The sequence below is a fragment of the Dendrobium catenatum genome, unplaced genomic scaffold (genome assembly GCF_001605985.2).
Source record: "Dendrobium catenatum unplaced genomic scaffold, ASM160598v2 fragScaff_scaffold_915, whole genome shotgun sequence".
Lineage (NCBI taxonomy): Eukaryota > Viridiplantae > Streptophyta > Magnoliopsida > Asparagales > Orchidaceae > Dendrobium > Dendrobium catenatum.
The window spans coordinates 168,606-194,061 of record NW_021319377.1 but is presented as its reverse complement, the minus strand read 5'-3'; the positions used below and the strand labels follow the sequence as shown (position 1 = coordinate 194,061).

The window sequence follows — 25,456 nt, the reverse complement described above, 5'->3', positions numbered from 1 at the left end:
GCTCGAACTCAAGGAACTCAAATCAAAACTAGAACTTGAAATGAACAAGACATGACTTGGACATATAAACTCAAACAAAGATTTGAGTTGGACTACCGTGGACACTGAACTTGAACAATACAACATCATGGAGAACACGAATTTGACTTGAATCAGATGAGGAAGAATTGCAAGCTTGAACATTAACTTCTATGAACTGAACTAGAAGTTGTAACTACGAGGAGCTTGGACCCAAAAAAAGTTCAAGTTGAATACTAAATGAATTTGAATGTGAATGAAACAAATGACAACATGAGAACAATACTTGAACTCAATCATAAAAATGCAAGTGGTAAATTCCAAATTATTTGATTGAGAACTAATAATCATAAGTGGCAAGAGCCATGAGCTAAACCATGAAATGTTGAACCTCATTCGCAATATACAAAGGTAAAATGGGGTCATGATTCTCAAATGCATTAAATGATGCATGATTCTCAAATATATGAAAGGATTCATCCATGGATAGTGGAATGAAATGCTCATGAACCCAATTTTAGAGATCTAGCAATATCTCTATAATGAGTATGTGAACATAGAAGCCTACAATGGTTGTTCATATCACCCGTGCTAATATCGTGGCAAGCGTACATTCCCATTCCCTACAAGCACAAATGAAATGATCATCGCAATATCCTAGTAGTCAACATCAACTAGCTTGTGAAGGGAGAATGAAAATCCCTTACAAACAACTATGGGATACTTGTGATCATTCATGAAAAATAATGGCATTCTTGAAGACAATACAAATAGAACTGGCAATCCATTCATAAGTAACATCGATTGAAATGATGTAGAAGTGATAGGTTTTATACAAATATAGCCATACACTCGTATATTTGACAGATTGTCCATAAGGTGGTGATGAAAGCCATGTAAATCAAGGGAAGATACATATGAGGCAATATACAATGAAAAGAGCTTTTATAGATTATAGCAACATATATGCATTGGGTATAATATCCTCATATAATTAACACCAATCAGCATGCATGGAGGGGTTTGTGACAGATGCATACTCCTATAAACTACTGTAGAAGACCCATGATGTACCCAATATAATGTTCGCAAGCAAAGTGCCAAAGAGTTACAATAAATGCAAACACCTACGGATCAAAGGCAGGAGATTAGTTAGTGCACTACGATCCACCTGCATAAAGCAACGAGTAGTGCATAACAGTCTACCTGTACGAAGTAGCGAACAACTCAATTCAGAAGTTGCTACGCCACGCCACCGAATCCGCAATTTCTATGCAAGCAGATAGAAGGCGTTTCACAAATATTCCAAAAATAACCCCACAGGTGCACCGTAGTTTGTATACACTTAGGTACACTAAAAGGGATAAATGCAACCACAAAACTAGCATGGGCCCCGACGAGCGTGTTATTAGTACACACGTGACGTCTACGGAAGTTGCGCGGGTTATTAAATATGGACCCGATCCTCCTAAGTAAATAAATAGGAGTCGACAAAGTATGATAAATAATTATAAAATGCCCCCAAACACCCGCATGGGCTCCGACGAGCTTGTTATTGGTACACACGTGACGTCTAGGAATGCTGCATGGGTTATCAAATTTTAAACCCGATCTTCCTTAGCAGGTAAAAAGGAGTCAACATGGTTTAATTATAAAATGCCCCCAAACCCGCATGGGCCCCGGCGAGCGTGTTATTGGTACACATGTGATGTCTAGGGATGCTACGCGAGTTATCAAATTTTAAACCCGATCTTCCTTAGCAGGTAAAAAGGAGTGGACATGGTTCAATTATAAAATGCCCCCAAACTCGCATAGGCCCCGACGATCATGTTATTGGTACACACGTGACGTCTAGGGATGCTGTGCAGGTTATCAAATTTTGAACCTGATCCTTCTAAGTAGATAAAACAAGTTGACAAGGTTCAATCAAATGAAAATGCCCCCCTAAACACCCCAATGATGGCCCTGTTGAATGTTTATCTCAACTGGAGGGGTTCACAAAAAATTTTTAAATGTCTCCCAAATATCCAAATGCCTATCAAAATCCAAAACTCTACAAAAATATCAAAATCCAAAAATAAAAAAAATGTATTTAAAATTTGAAATCCAATCATCAAATGCTTGAAGCAAATCCCATCCACCCTCCGCAACAATTTGCCGAGGTGGACAAATTCAAATATAAATTCAGCTCATAAAGAGACAAATGCATAGTCGAAAATATCACTAGGATCCATTCTCAAAACAGTCTACTGCCAGTAAGGACATGGTACGTGTCCTCTGACCGGCGGTTCACCGCCAGCGAGCCAAAAGGCACCGCAGCATAAACGGTTATGACCCGGGGCCCTCTGAATCGAGTGGTTTTGCCGCCAAATGGCACCACGAAATATCGGCTATGGCCAGCACCGATACATTCCTTGTGACATAAAATCCTTGAGATATGAATCAATAGGATTTAATCGATAGGGCACAAAGCCCTCTGTTAGCTAAGGTGGATTCAAATTTTTCCCCTTTGACAAACATTCATCCCAGGTCTACAAGGTCCCCTTGGACGAAGCAACCCATGGCTGCCGACAAGGATCCTTCTGTCAGGTTGGGTCGAATACCTCCTCTGACTAAGTATACCAGGGTCCACGATGGCCCGGGACGGCGGAACCATGGGATCTTGATCGGGTCCATCATTCATTCTCCCACCATCCACTTTAAGTGTTAGGTGGTGAAATTTTCTATTTTAAATATAAAACTTTTCAAACCCTTCCAAATATCCAAATTCAAACCCAACTCCTATACCTAAATTCATTGCTGCTACTATATGCCAGATAACACGTATTCTATACATATCTGATTGACGACTAGCCTTAATCGAAAGTTCTCTCTCATTATTGGGAGGGGTAATTAACTATAGGGGCTTGCGCCTATAGGAAACCAGAACTCAGATCATAAAGTCCTCACAAAATGAGGGCGAAATCTCTGGGTAGTTTCTTATCTATAAACCCATCTGTCTTCCAAAATTTACCTCGGAACTTATATCAGTTAAAACTCCCTCGCTGAATAAAAAGAAAAAGCGAGCGGAGGCCGGGGCCGAATTTTTGGAGCCCAAAGGTGGGGATGAAAACTACGAATGTGGTGTCACCCAACACCGACCGTGCACGTCTTTCTTGACGTGGCGGGCAGGCTAAGTCTCTTGTAGTTTTCCTAAATGGGAAAGATGCAGGGAGACTGCCCAAATTCAGCCTAAAGATGAACAGAACTTGAACAATCGCAGGGGACTTGACATTGAATTGAATGATGTCTTGAACCATAAGCAAGGAATCAAATTTAAATGTTCAAATTATGACAATAACTTATGTAAAGTAAATGCAAATGAATATAGAATTTGTGGTGAATGAGGAACTTACAAGCACTACTCATTCACAAATGATAATGAAAGCTCAAGCAATTGATTGATTTGATATAATTGCAATGCACGAGTGAGTATTTATGAACCGATGAAGAGCTTGTGGTGCAACCTGCTTGTAATCATTAATAAAAAATTTCCAATATATGTTGAAGATCTTCAAGAATACAAATGCCAGCTTACAATTTGTTGTATATCATTAGGCATGACATATCTATGATACATGCAAGCATCTATGAGCGAATGCAGATAAAATATCATGCATGCAGCAGTCCACCTACGAATAAGATATCATCTTTACAATCAACACCAACACACAAACAGACATATTGAACTTCAAAAACAATGAAAATTGAAAGGAATATGTGGCTTGATTGCATGTTGAAGCACAAATACTTTATCAAACATTCCACCTGCAACTAGTAATAGTTGATGCACGAGGTTCATATCAATCACGCAAGTAAATACGGTGATTCCGGTAAGCAAGCATTAGCAAGCAACAATCGCTTATGAACGACAAACAACGAAATTAAAATGACTTATGGCATTCAATCAATCAATCTACAAGTAATCACAGTGGATTCATTGCAAATCCTCAACAGGTAAAGGGAGTAGATATATAACAAGTGCAAATACTTACTGTACTCAACACAACCTGTCCGCATATGACAATGGAAGAACTGTTGCGTACACAATAGTATACCTACTCACTTAATGCTCTATTTGCATGTTCTAATTAGGGCTCTTTGTTCAAGATATGTACTGTTTTGATATGATCTTTTGGTGAACCTATCAATGCCTATTTAATGAAAACCTTATATCTTAAAAGGAATTTTTTTTCGTTTTCATTTATTTCAATTCTGCCTCAAACCTGTCTTGCGCAATGAAAAGCACATTTCAATTTTTAGGGAGCTTTAACTACTTTTGTATCAAAATGCATGTGACAAAATGTCACAGCTCTTGAAAATATATTTTTCAGTGGTTGTAGAAGAGATTAATCATCCAAACGTTGAGTTGTACTAGAGTACTTTGAATTTGTTAAAGTGACAACTATCACTTTTTATTTAAAAATATGAAAGAAAGCTGTCATATTTTACCATTCTGAAAATTAAATACAAATGCAAATTCATCTTCACCCCTTTAGCAATTTGGAGCATATTTACATTTGTAACCTTATGCGTTTTTATAAGAAATAATGTAGAACAAAAACTCTCTTCAATCAGATTTTGCATATAAGTTTATCGTTGCCTTTCTGATGCATGTGGTTATAAACTATTAGAAACTTATGCAATTTTTATCTTTTATATACAATTGTTGACCTCTACAGTAGAAAAAAAAGGGGCTAAATAAAAAAATATATGCTCATGTCAAATTAATCCGTCATCGTTATAGTGCCCATCTCTTGCAAATGGCGCCGAAGTTGTCCTTTCACGTGTGCTCCACCTCGATCTTGCTCTCAGTCGGGTCGTTAAAATGAGATGGGAGCAAGGCGTTCCCTTCTTCTCCCTCCTCGCGTGAAATCTCTCGCATAGACAAGCCTCCCATAGCTCTGGCAAAATCTCCGACCATGCAAGCAAGCCCTTCCTCATACCCGAACACCCACCTGCTCCACTCGTCAATCACACAACATTCCCTTGTCTGATCCTCTTTGATGCAGCCGACCTCTTCACTGTGACGAAGACCTTCGACACCAAGCCAATGCTTCCACCAAATCTCACCTCACCCTCTCGTCTGTCACCCTACTACACGGCTCCAGCCGCACGTAAATCCATCTAACCCCTGCCCTCTTCATCTTATCACGCAAAGCTCCCAAATCCATAACCAGCTGAATCTCGTTCGACGCCTTGACCCTGCAACCTGTAATCGAACTCCCCATCCCTTCGCCTTCAACTATAGAACCCCATCTCCAACCGAACACATCCTCCCAATTTCGATCCAGACGTCAACCTCCACACCAATCGAAGTCAACTAGCCTCATCTAGTCACAATGTCCACTGCAATCGAACCTATTTTCCACATCTCCACGCATCTAAAGCCCACTCAATAAGAAGCCCAAATCAGTACTAACACCCAACCGGCCTATATAGTCTGTTAACAAGTATAAAAAAATTTCGTCTAAAACTTTCTGCCCACATGCTCTATTGATGATATTGATTAATGGTTATTATTATTTACTATGTATAGTAATGATGATTATTATTATTAATGATATTAATGGAAACCATCATTAATGCTATTAATGATTATTACATCAGTGCTATTAATGATAGTTATTATTATTGTTAACATAATTATTACCAAGGGACTTGACTTGAATCACATGAAACGTAATTTAAAGCAATAAATCAGACTTCAATAAATGCATAAAAATGAATCCATGATTCGTCAAATTATGAATGATCAAACACAAATAAACAAATATGGAACTTGTGATAAATAAAGAGCCTTGGTCTTGACTCTAAGCTGAAAATGTAATGACATGCTTGTAATCAATAATGCAAAGTTTTCAATCAATATTAAGAGGTTTCCATGTTAACTAAAATACAAATATCAATGAGCAAACAAAAGACTCATTGTATACAATGAACAATAAATGCATCATTTTGAGAAAGAGCAGCAAGCATGCCAATAGAAATGCAATCAATGAAAGAAGCATTAATGATAGCGAGAAATAAGCAGTGATATGCTCATAAGAGAATGCATCAATCCTCCTAGGCTTATCAAGAAGTGATAATGTTGGACGTGTCATGGATATGGCGGCTATCCTACGAACATATTTAAGGAAACTATAGCAACATCCTACAATCAACATCAAGATGCAGATGTACATACATGTCTTCTGTAGTCAAGGGCAGTATACCTGTAGTATATGTATGCAAGACACTTACGAGTTATTTCATCACCCTTGTATTCGATAATCATGCAACAGCTGTCAAATACACGACCTCATGTAGGCAAAGACAACATGTCCGCAGAAGATTCAAAGTACCAACAAATTTTTGTAGCAAAGACACTATAACACCTCCATAACCAACAATTGTCCAATATCAATCAAATGCATCAGCCCTCTACCAGCATAAGCAGATGACACTTAGCAAATACAAATTATTATAAGCTATTGCAGGAGACCCGTCATACATTTAACGTATTGTTTGCAAGCAAAAATGAAAGAAATGCAATGTATGCAAGTGCCTACGGGCCGCTATAGAAGACCCATCGTGCACTTAACATGTTATCTATGGGAAAAATATCGAAAGACTGTGGCAAACACAAACTCCTGCGAGCCGTCGTTGAGGACTCGTTGTGCACTTAATGTGTTGACCATAAGCAAAATGCAAAATGACTACATCGAGTGCAAATGCTTATGAATTACTATAGGAAACTCGTCTACAGACAACAACATTAGCTGTCAACCTACAAACATACACAAGTAGGTTGTAAAGAATGTAACGATATGCCTACAATAAACAATATAAGATTAAGGAGCTATCATGTCGACTGAGATACAAACATCAATAAGGCAGCACGCATATAACTAATGTCACTACGAATAGATGAATAATCGACTATGAATGATGATTGGTTGATGTATAATGCTCATGCTTGTGGAAGAGGCGTGATAGTTGCAATTCATGGGTAAAGTATGAAAATCCTGCATTGAGTGTTGTGACACCCCTACAATCAATGTCAGTTCCCTGGTAGACGAATAAGACTATTCCTTATGAACTACGATGGAAGATAAGCTGTGAATGGAGTGACTCACCAGTCAACATACAAGGATAAATTAGTTGTGAATGCAACTCAACGAATAATTAATAGTAGCATGCATGCAAATGTATCAGCCTCCTATGAAAATTGGAGGATCGATGTGCAGTGAATATAACAACTCGCTTGTCAACATGCATGAAGAGATTAGTGATTAATGTAGATCAATCGGCGATCAATGGCAACATCCAAGAAAGTGCACAAAACATCACAGCATGCTTTTCAAATCACACATAAGAATGATACTTATTGACAAGTGGTAATAAAAAGCATGCATGAATATGCTTGCGAACAAAGTATGGAGATACACAACGAATGTGCGACGTCGTTACATCCGACGTCAACTAATTTGTGAACAAGTACATCGTACCTCTATAAGCAATGATGATCGATGTACGATGAATGTGAAAGACTCCTTGCAGAAACCGATGAAAGGAGTGATGTCTTGTGCATGCCGATATGCACTCAATATGTTATCTATAAGCAAAATTCAAGAGTTGTAGTAAATGCATACACATGTACATGGCACAAGAAAATATACATTCAATACAGTTTGCCCGCAAGTAACAGTAGGAAGCATAAGCAAGGAAACCATAGCAAATGCATGATTACAATAAATGCATATGCTTACAAACAGCTATAGAATACTCTCCAAACACACACAACATGCAATCTACAGGAAAATACATAAGATCTACGGTAAATGAAAAACATCTGCAATCAACATCAGCTTATATAGTTTGTTTGTGGACAACAACAATAGATATGTTGTGAAATATGATAGATTCTCTGCGAGCATATGCATACGACATGTCATTTTCAAGCGAAGATTGGAGATCACAGCGAATGTATGACTATGACAAATGCAAGCGCCTACGAACAATTGTAGGAGGCTCATTAGTGCATGACACCCTACCTACCCAAAGCAGTTAACAATCCAAAAGCTGCGACGCCACTCCACCGGATCCACAATATCCCTACTAACGGACAAAAGGTGTGTACAAGCTTCCAAATAAAATGCTGCATTAAAATGAAACTCACTCACACTCTTATATTCTAGTAAAACACAGAGAAGTAACACAATCATTGTGATGCCACAATAGAGAGGAACTCAGAAGAGACTGGGTTAGGAAGAAAATTCACCTTAATTCAGCTTCCAGAGGAGAGTGGAAAGCAAATACCTGTTGTTGGAATTTTTTGACAATGAACTCCTTCTGCCGGAATATCTGGACTGCGGTTGAAATGTTCGGGACAGCAATGGGCCAATTTCAGGCGCGCTGGACAACAATTTTCCTAATGCTGAAGTTCAGGACATTAGCTAGACCTTGTCCCAAATTCTGGAATTAACCTGGACAGCAACAAATCTTCTTCTAGACAGCAGTTGGGTAGGCTAAAATTCTTGGACAGGCTACAGGTGATGTCCAAAAATCTGGACAGCACTTGGAAACTTCAGGAAAGAGAGAAAACTAAGAGAAGATTGGCTTGAAGAGGACGGCTAGGGTTGAGGGGGGTTAGGGAATTGATTGGAGAATTAATTTAGGAGAAATTAAGGAGATAGGAGAGAGGTAGGGGGCAGATAGATGATTGGAGCTTGATTAGATTTAAATTAGGGAAGGATTTTAATGGGAAGGGGGGCATGCAAGAAAGAATTAATTGGGATTTTAAATTATTTCCAATCATAGTTAATTAAATATGGAAAAGAATTTATTGGGAAACCTCTAATTAAATTCAAATTTGGGACAATAGGAAAGTTTTCAAATTGAACCCATCTTAATTTAGGAAAGAATTAAATTCAAATAAATTTGAATTTTGAGTTTGAAACTATCCAAATTTTAGAGGATCAAAATTAGGTAAGCTTCCAATTCTTTCCCTAGAGGAGACTTGGGAGAGGAAAGGAAGGTGGATGGGAAGAGGGCCGGCGGCATTGGGGGTAGCGGTTAGGATATTAAATTCAAATAAATTTGAATTTGGAGTTTTAAAACTATCCAAATTTTAGAGGATCAAAATTAGGTAAGCTTCCAATTCTTTCCCTAGAGGAGACTTGGGAGAGAAAAGGAAGGTGGATGGGAAGAGGGCCGGTGGCATTGGGGGTGGCGGTTAGGATGGGAAGTGTGGAGTTACTAAAGCTTTTTGATGGTGGTGAGCCGACAGATGGGTGAAGAGTGGGGAGGCTGAGAAGGGTTGGCCGGCGGGTGGGCTGTTGGAGTGGAAGGGTTGGGCTGATTATTGGGAGGGAAGATAGGAAAAGAAAGAAAATAATGGAAAACCAAATGCACACCCGAAGGGGCTGTTGGGTACTTCGCTTGAGCCTCTCCTAAGCTTCACCTTTCTTCTCTCCAAAGCACACAAGCAACAAGAGTAAGGAAAACTGAAATTTTCTTATCATTCATCATCCCCTCTCATGAAGAGAAAGAGGATATAAATAGTGAAGTACAATAAAAGTATAATGAAAGACTAAGATGCCCTCCAGGGCTACAAACAACTAATCCCTCGAGTGATGGTAAACATCAAAACAAAATAACCAATTTAATACAATGAAATATAAAAAATAAATCAGAGTGATCGTGGCTATAAATCATCGGCCTCATCTCTAGTAAACCCTCCAAGGTCGGATCTCCTCATCACTCTCCCAGGGTGAAAAAGGCTTGACTTCGTCGAGTAAGTTTCTCGGGAACTCTCATAGATCTCTAGTACATTTGGGTCAATCTACTGAAGCTCCTCATGCTCGATCCACGTGTCATCTAACTTAGGCTTACCTCTCCACCTAACTAGATACCTTCTCCGTCCACCCTCTTTTGTGGAAATGATATCATCACTCAGAATAGTATCAATTTTATTCATAATAAGCATTTTGGAAATATTTGGGAGTGGAGGTTGGCTTGGATTATGACAGGATGGGTTCAAACAAGGCTCAATCTATAGTAGATTGGGTGGGTTAAACGTTGGACCCTCATAGGATGCAAAATCTTCAATGTTAAACAAGGGATTAATATTGAATTCTGTTGACAGAATCTCTATGCAAGCATTGTCATTAATATTTTTGATTATTTTTAATGGTCCAAAATTTTAGCGTGCAATATCTTAATGACTTAGGCCGATGGTTTGGTTCACAGAATTATTAAAGGCAAACTCAGTTGTGGGGAGTATGGATTCCCAATCCTTAATATGCTCGCCTACCAGAGATCGTAATAGATTGTCTAAGCTCTTATTGACTACCTCGATTTGACCATCAGTTTGTGTATGAAAGGCTATGGAGAATTGTAATTTAGTGCCCATTTTTCATCCAAATGGTCTTCCAAAAATAGCTAGTGAATTTAACATACCTGTCCGATACAATGGTTTTGGAAAAAACCATGTAAGTGGACGACCTTGTTGAAATAAAGTTTGGCAATATGGGAGGCGTCGCATATTTTAGAGCAAGGTAGGAAATGTGTCATTTTGGAAAATCGATCAATTACAACATAGATAGCGTAATTCCTACGAATAGTCTTGAGCAGGCCTAAAATAAAATTCATGCTAACATCTTGCCAAGGAAAACTAGGGACATGTAGAGGGGTGTGCAGACTAGTGTTTTGTTTGTGTTTCTTGGCCAGCTGGCAAGTGTGACACCTGCTGACCATCCTACTGACATCCCTCTTCAGATTGGGTCAAAAGAAATGATACTCTGTGGCTTCTATCATCTTATCCTGATCGAAGTGCCCAGCGAGGCCTCCTGTGTGGCATTCCCATACAAGAAATTCCCTAAAGGAGGTTCTCGTGACGCAAAGCTTCTGAGCTTCGAAAAGATAACCATCCTCAAGAATAAAATCGTCCACAAGGCATGTGTTGTCTGTGGATATGAGAGAGTAAGTCTCCTTGAATTCGGAGCATTCCAAATAGTCCTTTTTAATTTGGTCAAATCCCATAACTTCTGATGGGGACATCGATAGGAGGTTCCGGCTCGTTTATCAGAGACGACACCGGAGATCGACAGCCATGATGGAGAGCCTTTACTGCTGATGATTATTTGTATCTGCATTTCATATATTACGCATTTATTTTCAGTTTTTTTCTTTTTTACCCTTGTGGGCATTTGTTTGCTTTTGTAGCCCAAGGGGCATATTAGACTTTTGTACTTGTTGTCATTTGGAGCCTATTTATATGGCTCTTGCATCTTGTATGAGGATTTTTGATTATTGAATGAAATTTTCTACTATTGATCTCTTTTTGAGTTCTCCATTTCCCTAGTTCTCCTCGTGAGTTCTTGAGGGGAATTTCGTGGATCTCTGTGGGAGTTCCGGCATCCCTACAATCTCCTTTGAAGATCTTGAAGAAGAGGTGTGTGAGGTTAGAAATTTTGAAATTCCTCCAAATTTATCATCCTGTTTCCAAACTCAGGAATCCCTTTCCCAATTTTCCCTTGCCACCAGACCTGTGGCCCGTCCAGAAAATTGGCCGCTGGCCAATTGCTTCCTCCCGCAAACAGCCCCCCTGCCGAACCCCCCACTCCCCACTTCCAGCAGCCACCATGGGCCCCTAGCCCGCCGACCCAGTAGCCACCCTGCCGTCGGTTCCCCCTGGCTTCGAACCTGTTTGAATTTCAAATATCCTTAATTAAATCATTTTCCTAATTAGTATTCATCTATTTAGGAAAGGCATTTTAGGAGATTAATCCCCTCTTGAAATTCAAATTCTATTCCCTCTTAACAAATTATTTTTGGCAGTTACTTAAGATACAATCAAATCTAAAATTACAATTTCAGATTTAATTGGGAATCATTTATTCAACCGTGGGCCCCACTTTCTAAATTCCAAAGCCTCTCTCTCCTTGATATATGGTCGGCCACCCTTGCCCATTAATTCTCTCCCAAATTGCCACCTAATCACCTCTTAATATCTCATTTATTCTTTCCCCCCACAAGATCAAATTTTGATTTCGAAATCTGAATTTGAAATTAAGATTTATTCTTTTCCTCCCTAATCAAAATCTGAAGTAAAATCTCAGATTTTCTCCTCCCACAAAACAGCCATCTATTCACCCCTCTCTCCCTCACAACCGAGGTCCAACCTCTCCACTAACTCCACGGCCCAAACCTTTCCCCCTCCACGTCCATGTCGTATGGCGGATCCTGTCGTTGACCACGGACTCTTCTACGACATCTACGAAAACATCCACGTCTTAAGATCTCGTTTCTTTGATGTTGGATTTTGCTTTATCAATACCGTCGAGGAATACTTGGATCGGATCCTTCCAACACTAGTGGACGCCATCGACGACCAATTTTCAGACTACACATGGATCATCAAAGGTCACCCTCCCGTGCCACCTCCACCTCCAAGTTCCTTCTCAACAACGACGTTCCTTGGCTCCTCCCTCCTCGTGGCAATCTCATTTCTAGTGTGGACGCTCTTCCTCCACTCAACCTAGTTTCGTAAAAAAGAGAGAGTAAGGCCTCAAGGTGAACAACTCATTATTAATAGTTGGATTCAAGTTATAAGCTTTTAACGTTACTATTTCCTTTGTATTTGATTAAATCATTTGGTTAATCTCATTATAATTCTTTCCCTAACCAAGTTAAACACTACGAATTCCTATAGCCGATTTTGACATGATGCATGATTCTATAAATGGTTAAGCTATTATTAAATCATTTTTTTAATCTTGTGTAACTCAACCATGCATCACATCAACTTCGGCTATCATCTCAGTGGTAGTCATCATATGATGATTGAGAGCATCAACAACTTTATTCTCAAGTACCGCCTTATGTCTAAGGGTATAAGTGTACTCCTGAAGGAATTCTACCCATCGACCGTGACATATATTCAATTTTTTTTGGGAGTTGATATAACACAGAGCCTCGTGATCCGAGAAAATAATGAACTCTTGCAGGAGAAAGTAGTGTCGCAAATAATGAAGAGATTGGATCACTAGATAAAACTCTTTATCATACGTTGGTTAACGTTACCGAGTGACCTTCCTAGGACAGGATTCCTCTAATTTCAACCCTTGAAGCATTGCAGGTCACGTTGAAGACTTTAGAGAAATCATAAAGTCTCATTAATGGGGCTTCCACCATTCTTTTCTTAATCTCATCAAAAGCTTTGGTGGTGGCCAAGGGCCAATGGAAATCACCCTTCTTAAGACAGTCTATGATAGTAGATACAATGGTGTTGAAATTTCAGATGAATCTTTTATAGAATGTGGCTAGTCTGTGGAAGCTGTGGACTTCCCGAATGTTCTGAGGAACAGGCCATTCTACAATGGCCCTCACCTTCTCGGGATCTGCAGAGACCCTTTGGGCTGACATAATAAAGCCTAAAAAGATAACATAAGCTATAAGGAAGGTATATTTCTTAGGATTGACATAAAGTTGTTCATTCCTTAAGACTTTGCAAACTTTTCTTAAGTGGTCAAAGTGTTGACTCGCCGACTGACTATAAATAAGAATGTCGTCAAAGTAACAATGATAAACTTTCTCATAAAAGGGTGCAACACTTGAGTAATGATTCTCATGAAAGTACTCGGGGCATTACTCAACTCAAAAGACATGAATAACCACTCGTAGAGACCATCCTTGATCTTGAAGGCCATTTTCCACTCATCACCGGGTCGGATCCGGATTTGGTGGTATCCACTCTTGAGATCGATCTTGAAAAATAGAGTGGCACCCATCATCATATCAAGCATATTGTCCATCCTCGGGATAAGGAAATGATATTTGACGGTAATCTTATTGATAGCACAACTATCAACACACATTCGCCAAGATTCATCCTTCTTAGGAGTAAGAAAGACTGATTAAATGTAGTGACTAAGACTCTCTTTAATGAAACCTCGCTGCAGTAACTCATCCACTTGCTTCTTGAGTTCAGCATGTTCCATGGGGTTCATGCGATAGTGCGGCAGGTTAGGAAGGGAGGCTTCAGGGACAAAGTCTATGCCATGCTAAATGTCTCTAAGTGGAGGTAATTGATCGGGGAGATCATTAGGGAAGACATCAGCAAATTGGCCAAGAATAGGTTGGACTTCCTGAGGAATTGGTTCGTCATACTTAGTGGAAGTCTCTCGAATGATTAAGACTTATAGGGGTGCTACTTGAGTAATCTAAGAGTCCAGAACCTTGGCAGTGACCAGGTTCAGTCCTTTCTTGGACTTAACAGGGTTGGATTTGGATTTATCCTTGACCTAGGGCTGTGATGGAAAAAGCTTAATCTTTTTACCGCCATATTCGAACACGCAGGTGTTCAAAAGCCAATATATGTGGACATCATTATCAAAAATCTAGGGACGACCCAAAAGGATTTGTCCAACATCCCTAATCAATTCATCGCAACAAACGATTTCTTTATAGTCAGCAAAGGAGATAGGTATGAGGCTTTGTTCCTTCATATCTAAGGTAGTAGAGTTAACCCAAGCTACCTTATAAGGGTTGGGGTGAGGAACGACATATAGGCTTAACTTGGGCACCATGTTATAGGAGATAGCATTGATGCAGCTGCCACTGTCCACGATGACCATACAGTTCTTATCCTTGATCTTAGTGTAGGTGTGAAAAATTGCGGTCCTACACAAGTCATCGGCAGTAAGAAGGTGTGATAGCGCACATCTAACCATGCAGATGAGAGAAGTGTCCAGTTTTTGAAGGCAATGGAGGACAACAGTGTCATCATCCTCCTCGAAGAATTCACCCTCATCTTCCACTTGATGGATATGATCAACATCGAGCTCAAAATCTTCCTCAGTGATTTCCTCGATAATCGAGACTTTATAGGAACTGAAATACTGAGAAGTGATATGCCCATACCTGTGGCATCGAAATCACTTGGTACCGGGATTTGACCGAGGGGTATCCGGGATGGGAGGTTTCCTAACATCAGATTGGGTTATAGGAGAACTAGTATGAAAGTGCTCTGATGGAACTTGAAAGTTTGAAAGGGATGTTAAGCCCTTATGAATTAGTCTCAAGGCTAAACAAGAGGGGGGTGAATTGGTATTTTAAAAAATGTTTCAATCAAAACATGATCTTAAAACAAAAATTAAGATTCACCATAAAAATCAAAGTACGAGAATTAAATGTGGAAGAAGTAATAAAGAACACAAAAATTTATAGTAGTTCGGTTAACTCGACCTACGTCCACTCCCCGGAGGTGCCCTCAGAGTATTGAACTAAATATAGTGTCTCACCTTTTGCCCCATAACAAGGCGGAGAAGCCTTTATAAACCTCCTTTCCACCAACCCAGGTGAGGCAGAGAACCCAACTCCATTTACTTCCTCCGGAAGCAGTAGAGAACCTAACTCATTTTGCTTCCTCCTGATGCGTCAAAGAACCTTGATCAAATACTAAAGTAGACCTCTCTAGAACTCCCAAGGAACTAGGGATGATGACAGGAGAAGAGGATGACGGATCCTTGCTTAGAACAACCTTTGTGAAACCCCTCAACTCCCTTTCACAAGATCCTCTCTCTCTCCCTTGCTCTCCCTCTCCTCTTGGCTCTCTCAGGTCAGAACAACAGCAAAAGATATCCTCATGGATGATACAAGAGATCTTAAATAGAAGAGCTTCAAAATAGTTCTTAATGGCAACAAACCGACATTATCATCCAGGATGATATAAATATCATCTTGTATGATCAGTGCAAATTAAGCTCAATTAGTAAGGATTATTTGGGATGATAAGTAGGTTTTTATTCATATCGTCTAGGATGATAGTATATCATCCTATACGATTAGTACAAATCATTTAATATCATCCAAACAATCTCATTGAATGGATGTCTGGACGTGAAAAAATAGCTTGATCGTTCAGGCCAATCTCACTATCATCCCGGACAATTAGCTCAAAGCCGTGCAAATTGTCTAGAGCACCGCCCTGAATAGAAGCTGTCGGATGTTTGGTAATCTAGGAATAATTAAGGTTTTTGAACTGATCGTCGCGGTCAATCCTGCAATCTTCTAGGATGATATGATCGAGCAATCAAACCTTAATTGCTTTTCTTAATTACCATGTTAATTTAGGCATAATTGTGTTGCATTGTCCAGGATGATGTTCAAAAATAAAAGCTACCTAAATAGATCTAGCGACTAATTTTTTCTAATTTGAGCCAATCGTCCCGGCCGATATGAATATCAACCAGGACGATGCGTCTAATGACGTCTTCCTTAACCAGGATATCATAATTAGGGTTTTTATTTTTAACTGATCGTCTAGGACTCTATTTAAAATTGCGCAATAAGAGGCGCGCCTCTGTGCAATTTGTCCCAAAACAGCCTCGAACCTTACGCAATTCCACCCCTGGCAGAGGCGTACGCCTCACTTGGATTGAGGCGCGCCTCAGAGGCGCAATTGCTCAACTCTTGGTGAGGCGTACGCCTCATGGGATTAGGGCCCACCCACTTAAAATGAAGGTTTTTTTCTCATTAAACCCGCACGGCAGCAGCTCCTCCTAATTTTTTCCTTCCCGCACGGCTCCAGTTCGCGAAACATAGAGCTCTCGCACAGTCCTTACTCGCCGGCTTCCCTTCCCGCCGCTTCTCTCGCCGGCGACGCCTCTCTCCGGCGAAGTTGAAATTTCCGCCCACCCTCTAGGAGTACTCCACATTGGATTTTAGGTTTTTTTTTTTAGTTTAGCGTTTGATTATTTATGTTTTTTTTAATTATTTTTTTTTGTTTTTGGATTTTTGCTTTAGGAGACATGGTTAGAGGTAAAGAAAAGGCGAATACGTCATTGCGGCGTGACCCTTCATGGCCAATTTTGGGATCGTCTTGGACTATGTGACTAGAAAAAGAAAACTATAAAAATAATCAGAAAAATTTCCCCAAGTGCGTGTGTGCAAGGTTACTTAGCATCAGGAACCACATTGTTTACAATAGACTCAAGAAAAGGAAAAGTTTACAAACTGACTCAGACCTAGTCTACCAAATCTTGAGCTGGTTCAAATTGCAGTTTAATCTTGTGGACATGAAATATTAGTAGGCAAGGCAATCATAAAGAAACAGAAGTGTTTGTTGTCATCAAAATTTTATTTCCTCAAAACAGATTTGCAACAATCTCCCTTTTTTTATGATGACAAATAATTAAAAAATAAAAACTAAATAAAATGAAAATAACTACAAACACTAATCTTCCTTTTGACATCACAAAAAAGGAGGAGGAAAGAAAAAAAAATAGAAAAGAAAAGAAAGAATAAAATTAAGCATTATTTTTTTTAAATCAAAGCATGAAAATGACACAGTCTCCATGTGATTGATTTTAAAGACTTAGAAGACAAATAAGTTAACATTATCGAAATCCGAAAATGGTAAAATCATTGATCATGTTAACTCTAGCTCGGACTTCTCTTAGGAAAAAACCTTCTTTTGAAATCAAAAGACCTAACTCAGAAAAACTAATTCGAAAAGAAAAAGAGATCCGTTCAAGATTTAGTTTCAAAAAAATACCTTATAGAATAATGTATCAAAATAATTTGTCACAATCACGAAATTCGAAATCAAACCTTTGAAAATCTTAAGTGATACATGAATTCTTCTATGTTTTAAAAGTTTGAAAGAGAAGAGAACTTGCTTTTAGTGGGCTCATTTAATGCCTCTTGTCAATTGAATGATACACTTTGCACATATTTTATTTTTTGACACACTTCGTGTATATTTTTTAATTTGGCATCATTGCGTATCTTTTGTTTTGGCGTCATTAACCACTTTTTTTGTTATTTTTGCAAGTTAGATCCCTTTTTAAAACTCTTAAATATTCTCAATTGTGAGTATATCTTCTAGATATTAGAAAAGAAAAACCCACTCTCTAATATAAGGAAGAACAAACCACAAAACAGGATTAAAATCATATGATAAATGCAATGACAGGATAACGATAAATTTTAAATTAATATAAAGACTTTGAACATTATAAATATAAGATAGATTATTATAGTAAGATAGAAAAGATCTCAATCGCAAAGTCCAGTTATTAATTTGAGATAGAATTTTGTTTAGAAAAGAAAATTACACCTCTAAAAGAGGTTAGAGAAAGAGAAACAATCAACGGTGTTTTCTCTCTTTAACAGATTAAGAGATGTAAAACATTGACTACGAATTTTCAAAAAACAAAAATATGGTATAAAATTTCATTTCAGTAGTGACCAAAAAATAAGAAAAACTAAAATAACAAAAATAAAAATAAAAAAGAGAAATAAAAATCTAGTAAGCAAAATGAAATAAAACAAAAAGGCAACAAAATAGAAGATTCATAAATCAGTAAACAACAAGTTCATGCATTTATGTGAATCACTCTCAATCTTGTCCTTAAGGTACTGAAAGTTTCAAAAGCCAGTGGTTTAGTAAAGATGTCAGTCAATTGATTCTCAGTTGTAACATGGTGTAACTCAATATCTCCTTTGGTCACATGGTCTCTAATAAAGTGATGCCTTATGTCAATGTATTTGGTCATTGAATATTGGATAGAATTCTTAAAGATGCAGATGTCACTAGTGTTGTCACAAAGGATTGAAATTGTTCATATAGGTAATCCTAAATCACGAATTTGTTGCTTCAACCAAAGAACTTGGGCCACACAACTTTCTAAGGCAATGTACTCAGCTTCAGTAATGGAAAGTGCAATAGAGTTTTATTTTCTACTAGACCAGGAAACTAGAGACTGTCATATGAATTGATACGTTCCAGAAGTGCTTTTTCTATCCACCCTACATCCTGCAAAATCAAAATCAGAATATCCAATAATCGCAAAAGAAATGTTGTGCCTAGGATACCAGATTCCTAAGTTTTGGGTCCCCAAAAGATATCTATGAATTCTCTTAACTGCAATCAGATGGGATTCATTAGGATCAGCTTTAAATATAGCACAGAAACAAGCACTAAACATTATATCAGGTTGACTAGCAGTCAGGTAAAGTAAAGATCCAATCATCCCTCTATACTTCTTTTGATTCATAGATTTTTCACTTGAGTCCTTATCCAACTGAATATTATAAATCATGGGAGTATTTATTAGTTTGGCTTTATCCTTTTCATATTTCTTCAAGATGTGTTTGTAGAGCAACCCCCAGGTTTTGAGAGTTTCCAATTTCCAAATCATGTTTTCAAATTAAAAAAGGCCTTTGGAGGGGAAGGGTTGGGCCTATGGTGGGGAGGGAAGAGAGGAAAAGAAAGAAAATAATGGAAAGCCAAGAGCAGACCTGAAGGGGTTGTTGGGTACTTCGCTTGAGCCTCTCCTAGGCTTTATCTTTATTTTCTTTGAAGCACACAAGCAATAAGAGTAAGGAAAACTGAAATTTTCTTATCATTCATCATCCCCTCTCATGAAGAGAAAAAGGGTATAAATAGTGAAGTACAATAAAAGCATAATAAAAGACTAAGATGCCCTCCAGGGCTATAAACAACTAATCCCTCAAGTGAGGGTAAAAACTTCAAAATAAAATAACCAATCTAATACAACGAAATATCAAAAATAGATCGGAGTGATCGTGGCCGTAGATCGTCGGCCCCGTCTCTGGTAAAACCTCCAAGGTCGGATATCCTCATCAAAGGACCATTAAGATCCGAGGCAACAGAACAATGGGATCTTTATCGAGCCCATCATCACTTCCCACACCATCCAGTTGAAGTACAAAAGGGTGAAATTTCTAATTTTAAATATCAAATCTTCAAATACCTAAACCCATAATGTTACTATATGCCAGATAACGCATATCTCTATGTATCTGATCGACGACTAGCCTTAATTAAAAGTTCTCTCATTATCGGGAGTGGTAATTAACTATAGGGGCTTGTGCCTAGAAGAAACTAGAACTCAAATCATAAAGTCCTCACAAAATAGGGGCGAAATCTCTAGGTAGTGTCTTATCTACAAACCCAATCTGCCTTTTGAAAATTTACCCCATAACCAAATTCGTTAAAACAACCCAAAAGTAAGGGCACAAATTTTTAGAGCCCACTACAATATTTGTCACAATTGCATAGTTTTAAACGTCAGAGCATATATGGATACAACATCCCCCATTCTTAGATATGTACCATTATCTTTTTCAATATAAGCATTTTATGAAAAAAGGACATAACTCAATTTAAACTAGTATTATGTTTTTCTTATTGTCTCAAGCCTAGATGAGAAAAGTGAAGATTCACATTAGTTAATCTACAGCTAGTATAAAACTTGTCGAATAGTCATGACAATCATGACATCATAAAATTATGTTTTGCTTATTAATTTCAAATGTTTGCATTTAATTGAAAATTTGTTGAACTTTATATATTGTCTCAATGTATTGCATTCAATCAACTAAAATGAATAGCGTTTCAGGGTTTAGGGCTGCTGACCCTCTCCTCTATACTGCCAAGTCTTCGTCCACCCATATGTTCCATCAATGTTGGCAAGCCGTGTATTCCAAATCATTTCCAAGCGGGCTGCTTCTACTTTGCTTTGTACCTTGTTGCACTTGCTCAAGCTGGGCACAAGCCTTGTGCACAGGCATTTGGTGCCGATCAGTTTGATGAGAAGGACCCTGAGGAGAGCTTCTCAAGGAGCTCATTTTTTAATTGGTCATATTGTAGCTTATGCATTGGATCGACAGCAACAATAATAATTTTGACTTATGTGCAAGATAATATTAGCTGGCCCCTTGGATTTGGGATTCCATTTGTTTCCATGGGACTTGCTCTCATCTTGTTTTTGTTTGGGACCAAGACTTATCGCTCTACCAATTGGAAAGTGAAAGTCCATTCCTTAGAATTGGGAAATCATTGGTTGTTCTAGTTAAAAGTCAGATTTTGTCTTCTCATGCGTTGAGGGGGAGCCGAACCCCCACATTTGATGAAAGAGCAGGAATTAATGGTGCCAAGTAAGTCAGATTCTGTTGAACTGCTTTATTCATACCTCTTTTTTTCAAAAGCTTTTCTCTTTTCTTTTCATCCGGGGGGGTGTTGGATTGCTCAACTCAAGCTCAGTTGGTTCTCTTCCCCTGCCTATCCTCGGATGCGAATCTTGCAATTTCTTCTTTACAATCCTTGTTTTTCAAGTTCTTTCTGGAAGACGCTTACTTGAGCTTCTGCATCATAACTTCATGTGATATACTTCAGTGCCACATTTTGTAAAGCTTTTTACTAATAAAAAGCTTATATGATTCCATTTTGTATAGGTTTGTGAATGATGAAGCAGCAGATGCAATCCAATTGGAAGAAGCGAAGGGAGTGCTTCAATTAGTACCACTATGGGCGATATCCTTAATATATGCTGTAATATTTGCACAGTCATCAACCTTTTTCATCAAACAAGGGAGCACACTGGACTGTAGAATCGGTTCAAGCTTCCATGTTCCACCTGCAGCCTTGCAGAGCTTCATCAGCATCTCCATCGTCGCTTTCATTCCAATCTATGATCAAATCCTAGTCCCTGTATCCAGAAAATTTTCTAGAATTCCTACAGGAATCACGCAGCTCCAAAGGATTGGCATTGGAATGATACTCTCAATTATTTCAATGGGAATAGCAGCATTAGTTGAGGTCAAAAGATTGAAAACTGCAAAAAAATATGGATTGATCGAACAACCAAATACGATGATTCCAATGAGTCTGTGGTGGTTGGTGCCTCAATACATTCTATACGGCATCACTGAGGTGTTTATGATAATCGGCTTACAGGAGTTCTTCTACGTTCAGGTTCCTAATGCATTAAGGAGCCTTGGACTTGCACTCTTCATGAGCATCTTTGGTATTGGAAGTTTCATTAGTAGCTTTCTAATTGCTGTGATCAACGAGGCAACTAGTAAGAGTGGAGAGAGCTGGTTCTCTGATAATCTGAACCGTGCTCATCTTGATTATTTCTACTGGCTTCTTGCTGCTCTTGGCGCTGGAGGACTGATCATGTACCTCTACTTTGCACGATCTTATGTATACAAGAAGAAACAGGATGTTGCGATGTAATATTCAGCCTGTAATATGGGAACTTTTATTACATTCAGTGAATGTACGCTCCTCTACGTTCGGTTTAAGCAAAAAAGCGCAACTCGGTACTCGGTACTGGCAAAAAAGCGCCTGTACCGAGTACCGAGTTGTACCGAGTTTTTTCAAAAAACTCTGTACAGACGCTTTTTTGCCTAAACCGAATGTAGAGGAGCGTACGTTCACTGGATAAAATAAAAGTTCGTAATATGGTGCGGTGCAAAGGGACTTAATTTTCCCTCGGGTAAGCAATGTAGACTTTGATAAACTCTTTATGGGCCCAAACAAGCTTCTCAAACATAGCTCATAAAGTTCACCAGCATTATTCATAATCTTAATTAATCATCCATCCTTAAAGTTCTTGCTGTCTTTCATTTCACTTATCTAATTGTATGATTTTAATTGGTCTTCATATTCATTTCCTGATTATTGTTCCTGATTATTTTTGACAATGTCAACAATTGGGAGAATGAAAAATGTTGGATATTTGCAAGGGGAGTATAAAAAAAGTTGGATATTTAAAATTTCAAAATAATTTTTTGTTTTTATTTCAACCTCCTCACCTGCCAACTTTGAAAACACATATCGATCACTAATTTTGTGGAAAGGATAAGCTGTTGTTTATTTTCATTGATCTTGTTGTATGATGGCCAAATAAGAGTTAATGAAAAAATTTAACCTTATGCTGATTGGAGAAATAAGCCTAAAGGAGTCCCAAGGCATATAAAATTACATGAACTTAATATGTGAATTATGAGATCGTTAAATTACATCATATTAAAATTTATAGCTAATTTGGTGTCTCGACTTCTAGTGGGTATTAGTTTTATCGTGTCTCCCTTGACTTCTAGTAGAAACTTAATTTCTAGATATATTGGACCTTCTAAGGTGATTGGTAGAGTCGGAAAATCTAGTTACAAGTTACCACTGCTAGATCACATGTCTGATTTGCACAATGTGTTTCATGTATCTATGTTGAAGATGTGGGTTATAAATCTTGACCATAGACTTCCTAAAGACGAAGTTTATGTATGACTTATCTTATAGAGAGGAACCTAAGTATATTTTGGCTTATGATATGAAACAGCTGAGCAAGTAAATCTTTTTGGTTAAAGTTCAATGAAAGCACGGATCAAAAATAGAAGTCAGTTGGGAGGAGATTGAGATAAGACAACTTTATTCAGATATATTTTGACATATGAGTGAATATATTGAAATGTCATAGATGATATTTTGTTAAGGATGAGAGAATGTTGAAATGTGCTAAATTGAATCTAGTAAATTTATTCTCATGTCAAGTTCATTTAATGTTTGTCAAATTTCTATGTAGAATTAATTTTTATGATAAATTTCTACCAAAAAGGGGTTTGTGGTTTGAATTAGAAAATTGAAAGCATGTTAAGCAGAAAGTTAGTTGGGAGCATTGTGGCGTTGTGATTGAGGCGTTGCGGCGATGCCCTCTCTATGAGTTGGAAATCGCTTTAGGGCGATATGTCATTGTAATTGCGACATTGCAGTGCTACCTTCTTTGTATGTGTGGAAACACTTGGGAGTGCTGTAGCACTGATGTCTCTATTTATCTAGGAAATTTCCTTAGAAGTGACACTGTGGTGTTGGTAAAGTAGCGTTGTAGTGCTAGGCTCTCAAATTTCTTGTATGGAAATCTCGTTTGGGAGTGCTGTAACACTGGGTTAATAAATATCAAGATGCATGTCTAAATTCGAAAAAAAAAAAAACATTTTTATCCATTGAGGTCATTGGCTAGAGAAAGAATGAAAGGATTCTAGAGAAATAATGTAAAGTTCAAAGGCTATAGAACCAATTTCGTCCTTTGAGCTAAAGAAAGAAATTATTCATCTCAATGTATGTTACTGATATCCTACTTCACATTTCAATTTTGACATCTATGTGGGTATTTCTAGAGTTTTGTTTTAGTTGGGTTGACACAAATGCAAATTTATGAAGATTTAGAAAGTTTCACTATATCATTTTTGGTATGTTATAGAATAATCTATTTTGGTCACGTTGATAGAAAAATGTGAATTTTCATCGAATAGGTTGATTCATACGTTATTTTTAGTATTTTTTATGAGCATGTTTACATTTCTACAAATCGATAAAATACAATAAATACTTTAAACTTGTACTATGAGTGTTCCTCATGATTGATTTTCCAAATCATTATTGCTGAATTTGTACCCAAGCTTATCTCGTGTATGTTGTTATTTTATTGCACGTATTAAATTCCATTTATTCTTCTATCATGTTAAATTTTGCTCATATATATTGAAAATATTGATGTTTTTATGTTCATGTGATGAGATTGACTTGTTATGTTCATATATTGGAGGATATGTGAAGGAGGGAACGGAGAAAGTTTATGTGATTATTGTTTTATGTTTTGTGTAATATAAGTGGAGTCATAAAAGTTTGTGTATAGATGTAATTCTTCCATCTATTCATATGATATGCGTGAATAGATGTGAGATGAATAATTGGAAGTTGAATTAAAAGGAGAATCAAGTTACTATGATCAAATAGATGTATAAGTAGAAGTTAAGGTATAAGTTTGTGTACACATGCAAATTTTCCATCTATTTGTATGATATGCAAGGTAAATGTGAAATATATTCTCATTTGTGTTGCATGTTATGTTTCATTATGTATTATGTTTTGATATTATATTCAATTTCAAGTAATATTTATGTTATTACTTTTGATAAACTTCTATTATTGACACATGACTACTGTTGATACTAATTATACTATCATAATCATGTTAATGATGGAGCATTACAGAAATGTCATATTACTCTAGTTGAAATTATAACTTTCTTTTTATATATTGTTTAGCTCTTGCATAATTTATTTTAAATGACTATTGAATTCTTTAGTAGGCTTCATATAACCTAGTAAGCAAGTGATTGATCATCCTACATTGTTTACATGTCATTTCAAGACAGGATAAACCGTCAACTGAGTAGAAAATAGTTGCTAAAGTTAAGTCCATACACTAGATATGCTTCTATTTATATATATATATTTGACAATCTATATATTAATGTATGTTGGGATGTTGTGAGAAAATATTTATGCTAGATTGTTATATATGATTCTTTTGATGAAATGAATGATAATGTATACATTTATATTTACTATATTTTAATGAATTTAGATGGATTTAGATGTTATGATTATTGATGAGTTAAATTAAAAATAAGAATAATTCTTCCAATAAGATCTTTTGGCATGACAAATGTAATGACCACTTCTATAGTAATGGGACTATTTGTATTAAATTGATTTGGACTTAGTAAGAATTGATATGTTTAATAAATATTTTGAAAC

At 37.5% G+C, this 25,456-nt stretch overlaps 1 pseudogene; it reads left to right on the top strand.

Moving 5' to 3' along the window:
* Positions 1 to 22,164, top strand: part of LOC110104155 — a 41,037-nt pseudogene extending 18,873 nt beyond the window's left edge.
* Positions 22,165 to 25,456: the final 3,292 nt, after the last annotated feature.